Genomic DNA, 13,587 nt, shown 5'->3' on the forward strand with positions numbered 1-13,587 from the left:
CACAAATGCCTGCAGCCACAATGCTTCACAATGAGCTTCCTTCAAGACTTAGTTCAAATTCCTTCCATAGGAGGTCTTTTCCAGTCCCATTCCATCTTCTCCCTTCCCTATGAAATTACCTCTCATTTACAACATATTTACTTTATGGGTACAACTGTTTACAGATTGTCTTCCCCTTGAGAACTGGGGAGGGGCTGTGTTTTGTCTTGCTTTGTAACCCAGTACTTAGTAAGAATTTAATAAATGTTTATTTTCATTTTCCACTCAGCTGTCAAAAGTAAACTACCTAAAACTCTAGTTTGACCAAGTCTCACTCCCATTTCAACCTTCAGTGTGTTCCAATGGCTTCCTATTGTCTCCAGATTTACATATAAAATCTATTTGGCATTCATAGCTTTTCATAGCCTACCCCCCTCCTACTTTTTCACCTTCCAATACTCTATTCCTCGACAGATACTCTTTGTCCCATGAACAAGATCCTTCACCCTTCATTTGTGGGCACCTTCCCTGGCTCTCTCCTGTGCTGGGAAGGGTCTCCATCCGCATCTTCACCTCCCACTTCCTCCTAGTCCCACTTAAAGCCTCACTTTACCAGAAGCCCTTTCTCCAAACTTTCTCTCTTCATTATTTCCAATGTGTCCCGCATACGGGATATTTGTGGAAGGTGATTTGCATGTCGTTTCTCTCCTCCCCAGATGTAAATGGAATGGAACAGATTGTTTATTGTAGCCCCATGCTTATCACACTGTAGCCATTTAACAGATACTATGTCTCAGTTGCAAATTGCTAAATTGCCTATTTATCCGGTCTATAGTTTGTTCCACTAGATTTGCTTGTTGACTCTCCCAAGCTCCTGGAGGGCAAGGTCTGCCTTCTGCCTCTTTTTGCATACCCAGAAATTAACACGGTGCCTGGCACACAGTAGGGGGGGTCTAATAAATATAACCGTGTCTCTGTCTATTGATTATTTTCTATTTATCCTGTCTGTGGCTTGTCTATTTGCTTGTCACTCCGATCAGGGTGAAAGCTCCTGGGCAGGGACTGCTTTTTGCCTTCTTGTCTCCCCAGCACTTAGCATAGAACCTGGCGCACAGTAGGCGCTTAATAAAACGCGAGACTCCGCTCCTACACCGGCTGACGGACATCCACATAGACTCCTCGAGCCCAGAACGCAGGCTCCCGCTGCCGCAGCCCGCCAGAAAAGTCCGGTTCTTGGCAACATGGGGCTCCCTCCCTAGCTTCTCCAGCCTCCGCTTCCCCGCAACAACTCCTCCCGACACCATCCCCATCACAGCGGCGCGCGCGGCGAGCACGGCGTGGGATTTACCTCCAGATCAAGGGTGGTCCAAAACACTCGGAGCGGCGCCGGACGCAGAACTGCGCCTGCGCACACGCTAGCGGCCAAACTCCCTCAGCCGTCTTCGGGCCTCTTCCGCTTCCTCCGTCCAGACTTCATTTCCCAAAGAACTCGGGGGCGACCTGTTCCCAGGCAGGCTTGGAAAGAGATTCTGGGAAACGGAATCTGAGCTCGCCTCTATGCATTCTGGGAAATATAGTCCCAACTAGACTACTTGGCAGAGATGATGTACTGAAATATGACCAAAGTGTAAATTTGTTTTGATTTATATCCTAATTTGTTGTAAGGAAGGACTTGGGAGGGGTGGGAGTGGAGGGAGTAATTGATGATGTTGATAGTGATTCACAAAAGAAAAAAAAAGGGGGGGGGGAAATACAGCTTCAACGATTTTTTTTTTCCAATTGTGAACTTAAACACCACAGGTGATGCACAAATTAACACAGTGGAGGACTGAATAGAAAATCATGAATCTGTCATAATTTTTATTTTTGAATATAACAAATTCATCATGTTATTTTCAAAGCTTTCCTGACTTGACTATTTCCCACTGACCTTTTCTGGGATCTGTGCATTTTTTATTCCCTCCTCCCCAACAATATATTCTTTACTAGAAACCTTGAAACACATAGAATTCACATTCAACCAAAATGGGAAACTGAAACAGAATTTATTATGCTTTGGGTAGACTCAAAAAGCAGGGATAATATAATGACTCTGTGCATTTTTAAAATATTTCATAACAACTCCTTTCTTTTCTTTGATTCATTTAAATAATCCTAGCCCTCTGTCCTCTCAATCCTCCAAATTTCTACACACACACACACACACACACACACACACACACACACACGGAAATGAAGAAAACAAAATCTTTGTGTCAAACACACAAAGTCAAGCAAAACAAGCCCATATATTGGTCATGTGTGAAAATAATACATCTCATTCTGCATCTTAAGTTAATCATCTTTCTCTCAAGAAGTATGTGTCGTATCTTTCATCATCGGTCCTCTAGCATTATGGTTCATCATTGTATTGATTAGATTTCCAAGTTGCTCTTTATGATGTTATTATATAAATTGATCTCAGGGTTCTGCTCACTTCACTCTACATCAGTTTGTACAGGTCATCCCAGGTTTTTCTAAAACCATTTCTGTTGTCATTTCTTACCATGTAATAATATTCCATTACTTTTAACAATGCTAGATTGATGGGCATACTCAATTTCTTTTTTTAAATTAGACTAGCTAATAGTTCATTTTGTTGTTTTTTTTTTGAATCCCACTTTATTAATTCAGTGATTTGTTTTGCTTTTTAGAATTTTCACTTTGTTGTTTAGCCATGATTTTTAAATTTGTTGCATTTCTTGTTTTCCCCAACCCATTTGTTCTTTTATTTGTTGATGATAACGTTCAAATATATACATTTTAGATAATGATAAATGTTGGAGAGGATGTAGGAAAACTGGGACACTAATACATTGTTGGTAGAGTTGTGAACTGATTTAACCATTCTGGAGAGCAATTTGGAACTGCTCTCAAAGGGCTATCAAACTGTGGATGCCTTTTGATCCAGTATCTCTACTGGGTCTGTATCCCAAAGAGATCATAAAAAAGGAAAAAGGACCCACATGTACAAAAATATTCTTAGCAGCCATTTTTGTAGTGTCAAGGAACTGGAAATTGAATGGATGCTCATCAGTTGGAAATGTCTGAATAAGTTATGGTATATGAATGTTATGAAATATTATGATTCATTAAGAAATGAACAGCAGAATGATTTCAGAAAGGCCTGAAGACTCTTACATGAACTGATTTAAGTGAAGTGAGTAGAACCAAGAGAACACTGAACACAGCAACAAAAAGATAATACAATGATCAATCCTGATGAATGTGGCTGTTTTCAGCAGCAAGGTGATTCAGGCCAGTTCCAATAGTTTTGTGATAAAGAGAAGCATCTGCACTCAGAGAGAGGACAGGGAGTGGATCACAACATAGTATTTTCACTTTTTGTTGTTGTTTGTTTGCATTTTGTTTTCTTTCTATTTTTTTTCCTTTTTGATCTGATTTTTCTTGTGCAGTATGATAATTGTGGAAATATGTATAGAAGAATTGCACATATTTAACCTATGTTGGATTAGTTGCCATCTAGGAAAGAGTGTAGGGAAAAGGGAGGGAAAAATTTTGGAGCACAAGGTTTTACAAGGGTAAATGTTGAAAACTATGCATATGTTTTGAAAATAAAAAGCTTAAAAAAGATATACATTTTATCCTAAAGACTTATTTTGGCCACTTTTCCAGATTCTCATTTATTGCCATTTTCTATAATGAAATTTATTTTCTAAGATTTGTTCTTTGATCCACCAATTATTTAGTTTTGGAATTTAATCCCAATTAATTTTATTGCTTTGTTTAAAGTCCCTTTATTGAATATCATTTTATTATGCTGTGAATATGATTTTATCATGCTTTGCTACAATGTGTTAATTCTAATACATTGCCAATTTAAAGGAACCATACGTAGTTTTGAATATGTAAACTCTTTTGCATTCCAAATCAGATATTGACAGAGAGCTAGAATATGTAACCTTTCTAAATTTTTATTCAGGACCTCAATTTTTTTCTTGTTTTCCTTTTTGTTTGATATGTCTAAGTTTTAAAAATATATTCTGAGCCCCCCAACTATAAAAGTTTAATTTTCTACTTCTTCATGTAAATCATTTCACTTTTTCTATGGGTATTTGGATGTGATGCTATTCAATTGTATGTGTATATATAAATAATCATTATCTGAGGAAACAAAAGTAGACTGGATTAAAGGAGATAAACAGGGAAACTATTATATGACGGACAATAAATTTATATATATATATATATAATCATATATAATATATATAATTTATATATAATATTTATATATTATAATAATAATTTATATAATTTAAAGTTCATCTGAAGTAAAATTAATTTTGCTCTAGCCCCTATGAAGGCTGTGTGAATCTTTGTTTTCAAATGTGTAAACAACATATTGGATTCTGCTTTCTAATCCCTTCTGATATCCTCTTTCATTTTATAGATGAGTCTATCCCATTCATGTTCATTATGTATTTCCCTCCCTCCTGTCCTCTTATGCTTTTTCCTTTCCTTGACTCCCCAACAACTTCTTAATAAAGACACTACCAATATGTGAATTTGAAGAGAGTAATGAGAGAAGGGTATGCTTAATATTAGTGCAATGTTTGATCCAATTGGATTCTATTCTCCTATCTTCTTTTCCCCTCCCCAAGACCCACAAATCAGTCTCTCTTCTCCCCTCTACTTCCTATTTTCCTTTCCCTTTCCTTTTCCCCCCTCTTTTCTTCCCTTCTTTTATCTCCTTCCCCAACCTTCTCTTTTTCTTTTCCCCTCCACAACTCATCCTCTGATATTAGAGTTTCTTTTATTTAATTCTAATCTCTTCTTGAATCTACCCAGTGCTAAACACAAGGATTGTTTTAGAGTAAGCTCTTAACAAATGCTTGGTGACTAACTGAATTAATGGGGATCCTACTTCTAGACTCTCCAATTTATATCCCATATAGCTGCCAAAATAATTTTCCTAAGGAGTATGGCTTGATAATATTGCTCCCTATATTATGCTGGTAATGTTTTCTCAGTTGGCTTCCCAGAAATAAAAATCTATGTATGAGATATTTTTAAGTTTAATCTTCATCATTAATATCTATTCCATCACTTTCTAAAACGTAGATAATCAACAAAACAATAATTTGAGCCTTGTCCCAGATGTAAATGTCCACACTGACAATTTAAAAATTGACTTCCTCCAACTAGTATTTAAATTAAATCCAATATAGCCCCGCCTAGTCCTCTAATGAAAATTTTTCTTTGACTACCTATTGCCAATAGGATAAAATACAAACCTTTGTCAGACTTTGAAGAACTCCACAGTCTAGCTCCAATCAATTTTTCCAGCCTTATTTATGCTTCATGTATTCTTACTATCTAGTCCGACAGGATTGCTAACTGTTCTCTGAAAACAACATTCCACATAATGCATTCTGACAAACCTTCCCTTCTGTCCCCTTACACACACCTCTTTGAAGCATTATTTTTGCAACTTGTGACCCAACCCCACTACACAAGGTGCTGAGCTCTCAAAAACAAGGTTTTATCTGGGCAGCTTAACCTAAGAAGATAAAAAATTTTTTCTCATCCTTCATTGCTTCCACATGGAGTTATTATAGAAAGTCCTTACAAATATTGATCAAATAAAACTTACATTTAGATTCCCCCAAAATAGAGTGCTTGTACAAGCACTCAATACAAATCATGCATGAAACAACCTTTATTTCATCTCATAGGGAGACAGACTATACAAAGGACTAATAAGAACCCCTAAAGAGATATAGCCTATTTCCTTCCTGCTGGTAATTAAATGAACTTGAGATAGGTGTTGGTGGGGAGGGGGGAAACCTTTAGCATCCTGTTTCCTTTTTTCCTCAAGGTCCTAAACAAATCTCTCTCCCTCATATTCATGGGATCAGCTGGTAGTTTACACTCCTTCTAGAAGGTAAAAATACTTTAGGGGATGTTAACAAATAATCCCTTTTCAATTGAACCTGACCTGTCTAGTTAAATTAGCTAGTTTTGCTTGACAAGTAGAAAAAGTTGCTCATAAACTACGTAGATAGATTTTCTTCCTCCAAGAAACATGCTGTTGAGATGATCTTTCCTCCAAAAGTCTGGTGCACAAACTCTTTAAGAGTTTGTGGTTTGGGGATTACCTATGAGGCACTCCCAAAGCTAATACTGCCCAAGAAATTTCCATTTTCTGACTAGACAGTTAAATTCTGGATTCATTCTCCTTAAAACATTCACTATTCCCCTTCTTTTACATTGGGTTCATAAGCATCATTCATGTACTACCCTACTGCAACCACTGAGCGGGCAAATTCTGCTTTTATCATATTGTTTTTAATGCCTCTTTGGGAAATCTCAGTGCTCTGAATGCTGCAATCTCTTGGGCTGGAAAAGTTCCCTCATAGAATTCTCCAATTTCTGACCTTAGCGGCACCTTAAAAATCTTCAAACAAAGACAATATCCTGTCAAGTGAAATGTATTTCCATACCCAGTTGTGAGTGTGTTTCTTTCCTTTTACCAGTTCAAATACTATGAGGTTCAATTGTCACCCACTCCTTCTGCTCCCCTCTCCATCATATCAAGGCTCTCCCCCAACTCAGAGTTTTCAGGTAGTCCAATGATTTTTTAAAATAATTTCTTTTCTATCTCTTCCAGGTCAGTTTTTGTTTTGAGATATCTCATGTTTTCTTCTATTTTTTCCCCAGCCTTTTAGCTTTGCTTTAATATTTTTTGTTGTTTCTTGTAGTCATTATCTTTTATCGAATTCATTCTGACATTTAGGAAGTTTGTATCTTGGGTAAAGTTTATTACCTGTGTATAAAGTTGTTAATTCTCTTCCGATTCTTTCTTTCATCAGTCTCATTTCTTTTCTCTCTTTTTTTTTTCAGGACTGATTTCATTTATAAAAATATTTTAAAACTTTGCTTTATCTCTCCTAGGAATTCTAGCTGAACTTGTGCTCAAGCTGTGTTTTTCTTTAAGATTTTGCTATTTTGCTTCTAGATGTTTTGGAATATAAGGAATATTTAGGTTAAATTCTCTGGGGTCCTGCTGTTATTTTTTTTTTTTTGAGTCATTGGGTGTTTTTTTTTATTCTGCGACTTAAGAATCTACAGGTTAGGCTGGGGATCTGTAAGCTTTCAATGCTCCTAAAGGGGTCTGACCCAGGGCAAAGTCTGATCACTGTCCAGGTCAGAGCTCTGCAGGTTCTGACCTGGGTTGGGGTCTGACCAATAAAATTATAGGCTAAGACTCAGCCACTACAAGCCAATTGGAAGTTTGCAAGTTCAGAGTGACAGAATGAGAGGCTTCTCTTTGTTATGGGAATCCTGCCCTGGTTATTCCTCTTTGAGTTCAGAAAAAGCTAGGAACTGGAAATGAGACCTTGTTCCATTCCTAGGGTCAAAGCCAAACAGTTGATGCCTACTTAGTATATGTGTCCATAGTGTCCATATGTGCCCAGTGTCCATAGACACTCTTTCTATCTCTTTTTTTTTTTTTTTGTCAGTCTGGGAAGGAAAAACAACTCACTATGATATTTTTATTGGATTTCCTAACAAAGATAAGTTTGGCACATTTTCCAAATAAATATTTTTGGAAGAATTCAGAAGGGCAATTCTGTTATACTTCTTCCTATTCTTCTACCATCCTGACCCTACCTTTTGATATAAATTGAAATCATCTATATCTTCTCACTTGTGCAGTTCTTGGTGATGTTCATGCAGAGAAACATTCATTGTGCTAGATGCCTTCTTCTAGGTCTTTTCTATTTTGTACATTTTGTGGGTACCAGGACAGGGCCAGCTATATGACATTTTTGCCAAATGACTTCCTTTTTTTGACAGTATATTTTTACCATACCATAATAGCTCCCTATGCTATGACTTGTACATAGGTCATCTTTGAAAACATTGTCTAGCCTCCTTGTATCCACCATGAATCTCTCTATTACTCTTTTGATTATCCAAAACTTTTTTATTTTTGAGAAATTGTAATGTTACAAATTTGCAACTAAACAGCATCACTAAGAAAAATTTTTATTAAAAATGTAGTGGAGTTCAGGTTAATCTTGCTAAGTCCTTTTGTCTTTCTGGAGATTCTCAGGCTGCAAGGAAATGATTCATAAAGGGGAGCTAGAAGAAGATTCTAGCTCAGTAAAGAAAATGCCATTCCTTCCCTAAGGTCCTGAGGCTAGTTGCACTGGGGGCTGAGTGGCAGCTCGGAACTGAACTGGATAGTGAAGAACAGACACCATGCCATAGTCAACATCGTCCAAGATCATCAGAGATCTGCCAACTACTGTTTTTATTAGGAGACTAGTGATCCAGGAGGCATCATCTTCTCCATTTTCTCTTCATCCACAGGTGGGGAGGAGAGGAGAATAAACACCATTACACCCCCTCCCCCATTCCTTTTCAGCAGTGAATTGTTTGTGCTCAGGACTTTTTTTGTCTTCCCTAAAGATCAAGGAGGGAACAGACACAAGGGAGAAGAATTTACATTTTCTTTTGCATTTTAATTCCATTGTTAAAATTATGTGATTAATCCTGAATTTTGAATCTAATTAGTGCCAAGGAAAGAGACCAGCAAAACTGAAATATATCATGAATTTGGAATAATAAAGTTAATGTGTATATATATGTACTATGTACACATATATATTTAATCTTTTAGCAATATTTCATCTCTTAGCTGATAAGTAGGACCTGAGAACAAGAGCAAATTGCCACACAACAAGATGTCCCATTGAGGCAAGGGAAGACATTCCTACAATTCAGGATGTCAGCCTGATAAAAGGCATTATGTGCAGAGACTATGAAAGTCAGGAAGAGCTTTAGTGGAATACTACTTGGTGAGTAACATCTGCTTTCTTCTCTAGGCTCCACTAACTGGACAGATTTCTGTCACCACCATAGCCCTGCAGCCTTCTCTACCACCAAGTCCCAGAAGCCTTCTTGTGGAAGGAGTTCCCTCTGCCTGGAGATCCTTGGGGTACTTTCCTCTGGCTGGCCAAAGCATTTTAAGGGAGTATCCAGGCCAGCCATTTCTACTCCTTCATTCCCCTCCAGGCTCCATCCCTGACTGTGGACTTCTCCCTCCTTGCCCCCCATCCTGGTATCCTTTCCTGTCTTCCCTCTCTAGCCCCCATCCCCGCCTCTACTCCACCCCATTTTTTGGCTTCCTTTAAGTCATGTTCACATGAAGTATTGTTACCTTCATGTTTTATATTAGAATGGAAGTTCCTTGAGGGCAGGTATTGCCTGTTAGCTTTTATTTGTACTTGTATTTCTAGCACTGACAGCTAGGTGGCGCCATAGTGTACAAAACTCTGGACCCGGAGTCAAGAAGGCTCATCCTCCTGAGTTCCAATCTGGCCTCAGACACATGACTCTAAGCAAGTCACTTAACCCTGTTTGTCTCAGTTTCAACTGTAAAATGGGAATTATGATAGCACCTACCTCACAGGGTTATTGTAAGGATCACAGAATAGGCACTATATAAATGCTTATTCCCTACCTCCTCCTCTATTTAGATTCTCTATGAAATTGGGGTTCTAAGAAGATAGGTATATATCCCCATTAGGATATAATCCTCTTTGTTTAATACCCTATGCTTTCTCACGTCTAATTATCTTTTTCTCCTCAACTCCTATTTAAAATTTCATAGCTTCTTCCTGGCTTAGGTCTTTTCATCATGAATGCTTGAAAGTGCCCTATTTATTAATAACCTATTTTTCTTTCTGCAGGATTATTCTTTTTCTGGGTAAATTATTCTGGTTGTAAACCTATATATTTTGCCTCTGCTTAGAATGTCATATTCCAAACTCTCTGCTCTTTGTTAGGGGTGGCTGCTAAATCTTGTGTGATATTGTGTGTGTCTCTTTGCTACTTAAATTCTTTATTTTGGCTGCTTACTTTATTTTTCTTTGCCTAGAAGTTCTGGGTTTTAGATGTTGTGTTCCCCAGAAGTTTCATTTTGAGGTTCTTTTAGGAAGTGACTGGTGGATCCTTTCTATTTTCATTTTGCCCTGTAGCTCTAAGCCTGGGAAGTCTTACTTTCATTTCTTGAAATATGATGTCTAGACTATCTTTAGTAAAATTTTTTGATAGTTCAATGAGCCTTAAATTATTTACCCTTAATCTATTTCTTAGGTCAGTTTTGGTTTTTATTGTTATTATGTAAAATACCTACTTTTTTATTCTTTTAATTTAATTTTTAATATTTCTTGTCTTAAGGAGTCATTGGTTCATTTCTAATTTTCAACAAACCTATTGTTTGTACAAGGTCTTGTACCTCTTGTGATCATCTGTTAATTCTCTTTCCAAATAATTCTTTCATTTGTTATTTTTTTTATAATTCTTTCTTTTAAATACTCTCATTTTGTTTTAAAAATTAATTTTTAAAAATAACTTTTGTTTCATTTCCTTTGGGAAATGTTTAGTTTGTGCTCAGGATGCAGTTTTCTTTGAGGCTTTGCTTGTAGGTATTTTGAAGTTCTCTTCTTAATAGACCTAAGTCTTGGGCATCTCTGTAATCATGATAGCTCTTTATAATAGGATTTGGGAAGGGGTGGCTCATTCTCCAGTTTAGATTTTGCATTAGGAATAGGCTTTGTGCACTTATTGAGGGAAAGTTTGATTCATGCTTGGACATATTTTGTGTCTTGTAAAGTCCTGTGGCTGCTTTCTTGTGGTGATGATGCGGATGTGGTCCCTTTAAGATTCCTTTCTTTCTGATTCCCAATCCCTCCTAGTTAATGTAATTACCTTTTGACTCACAAATCCTGTTCTCTTTGAAAATCAATAGAAGATCCGGACCTGTCCCATCCCCACCCAGATCTGAGCCAACTTTGGGGCTACACCCACAGGCCCCTCTAGCTAAATCTCCCATTATAAAAGGGCCACGCTGGGACCCCCTCTTTGCAGAGGTCCCAAATATGCCAGCCTTACACCTGGCATGTCAGGACTTTTTGTTCACTGGACCCTCTGTCTGGTGCCCTTCTTATTTCTACCTTCACCTATTTCCTTGACTATACTTTCCAAACCTCATAATAAACCTCTTTTATCAGTCTAGCTTTTCGGGCAGATAAATGCTTTTATTGGGGATTCGTACCACTACTAGACTTCATTTAATGCCATATCCTTGCGCCGAATCCAAAGGGATTGCAGAAGAACTCTATTTGACCCACCTGTACCCCAAACCTGCCACTAGACCTCAATTAAACCCTAATTTCATTTAGGTACCCCGTATCTATCCCTCATCAGTGGTATGTTATGTTCTTCAGAGATTCCAGGGACAACGCATTCTGAAGACCCAGTAAATTATCAGTGTGCCCCACAATTTAATCCAGGACAAAGTCTAATGGCTACCTTCCTCTTCTAAGCTTAGTAAACTCCTGAAGTGAATTTGGGCCTGAGCAATACAACTGTGGGCTTGCTTTTGTTTGGAGCTCTGATAAACCACTGTTGTATTTAACTGTCCCCAGCTATCTAGAGAGTTTTGCACATTCAGAGCAATAGAACTCTAGGTTTCCCTTTATTCTGAGCTCTCTGCCCTGGTTATTCCACTGTAGGCTTCATACTAGCCTCAGGGTTGGATTTGAGAACCCACAAAGTTCATTGTCAAAGTCACAAAGCTGCTCCTCACTTCCCTTCTACTTACTCTGGTCCCTGGTCCACCATCCCCAGGCATAGGTTCCCTCCATAGTCTATAACTAATTTTGGGTATGAGCCACAGAGCTGCCAGATGGTACCTCTTCTTCCTTCCTCCACAGTGTCAGAACAGTGTCAGTGTCAGAAGGATCTAAGGCCTTTTCTGATCTGATTTCATGACTATACGTTTTCCTTTAGTTTTTTGTACTGAAAGGTTCCAGCTGGCCTGCTCCTGCCTAGATCTCCTTAGTGTGTACAGACTTCTCCCCCTTCCTATGTGAAAATGGAATTTTAAAAATAGCTCATTGTGATGGGGGGGGGGGGAGGGAGGGAGGATTTATAATTAGGAATTGGTCTGTGCAATAATTTAGCTCAGTCTTGAGGAGCAATTCAGCTCAGCACTTATTAGCCAGCCAGAAAACTGAAATACTGTGCTCTGCATACAAGGGAGCCACTTCCCAGTGACTAGGATATACTTGGAAGTAAACTTTTTGGGGTAAGTGCTTAGTTGCAACAATTTAAGGTTGAACTCAACAAGTATCCAAGAAACATTGTATCCCATTTGGGGGTTGTGGGTACAATTTTGTTTGTACTTATCTTCTCAGTAAATATTTCTTTATAAAAAGCTAATTGATGTTAGAGTCCTATTATTGGTTGACATCAACTAATTAAAGGATACTGAGGAAATACTGACATTTGTCAAAATAAGGCATTAATCATTCAGTGATTCATAAAAGGGGAACACCCACCAGAGGGCCTTGAGCCCATAGTACTAGAGAAAAATATAATCCTTTTGGGTTATATCTATAATCCTGAGGGGGAGCAATAGCTAGCTAAACTTTGGTGACATGGCTCAACAGTACTAGTGGCAACTGGAGAAGGATGTCCTATAATTATTATATTATATAAAGTGTTTTGCAAGCCTAGAAGTGCTATGTACATGCTAGCTGTTATTATTATTAAAAACCAAAACCATTTTAGAGAGGTTAGACTCCTTGTGCAAGACCATTCTTTGTTCTTCTTCCAAATTTAGTCCACATTGACCATACAAGAAAATCACAACAAATAAATACCAAATGGAGAAGGGTTATGCAAAAAAGACAAGAAATTCAAATCAAAATCATAGGGTGAAGGAACTGACAGGGGAGAAGACACCGAGAGAGGAGATATCTAGAATAGAAAGACAGGAACTTTTCTTTAAAAATTACTTTGTTACCTTTTCCAGAACTCAGTAACATCCTTCTGAGACTATCCCACCCCACTCTATTCTGTACATATTTTGTTTGTACATAGTTGTTTACATGTAATCTCCACAATTATATTGTGAGCTCCTTGAGGGCAGGGACTTTTTTTTTTCTGGTATCACGTATCTGGCACATAGTAAGCCTTTCATGAAGGCAAATCGAATTGACTTCTTTCTAAAGAAGAATGTTAGTCATTACTTTCTTACTGACAACGTAGGACTATTCTTTTTGTGTGCATATTTGTTTTGTGCATAAAAACATACAAATATAAAAAATTACTTTCTTACAGAACAGAAAAATGAAATATAAGCTCTTTGAGAGTCACAACTTTGTTTTTACTTTGTATTCCCAAGAACTAAAACTAACTATTTGTTGTTGTTGACTACTGAAAGGTGGGAAGTTAGGATACTTGTAAATCACTGATGATTTCCCCCATAAAAGGCTCTGAGCTAGCAACAAAGTGGAAAAAGAGCTCACACAGTGTTTTGCCATTCCAATCAACTAATTATCAATCAAGAATGTCTACCAAAGAAAAGCCAACAAACCAGTTAACCATACAGTTTGCCCATCCATGACATGGTATAACTGGACTAGCTCTAAAGTATCATTCAGCTCTTATATCCATGCTGCTATGATTAGAACATTAGGAAGGTTATTGGAGTGGGTGAGAGTGGTGTCACACTGGGGAGACCAAAGA

The sequence above is a fragment of the Antechinus flavipes genome, chromosome 2, assembly GCF_016432865.1.
Source record: "Antechinus flavipes isolate AdamAnt ecotype Samford, QLD, Australia chromosome 2, AdamAnt_v2, whole genome shotgun sequence".
Taxonomy (NCBI): Eukaryota; Metazoa; Chordata; class Mammalia; order Dasyuromorphia; family Dasyuridae; genus Antechinus; species Antechinus flavipes.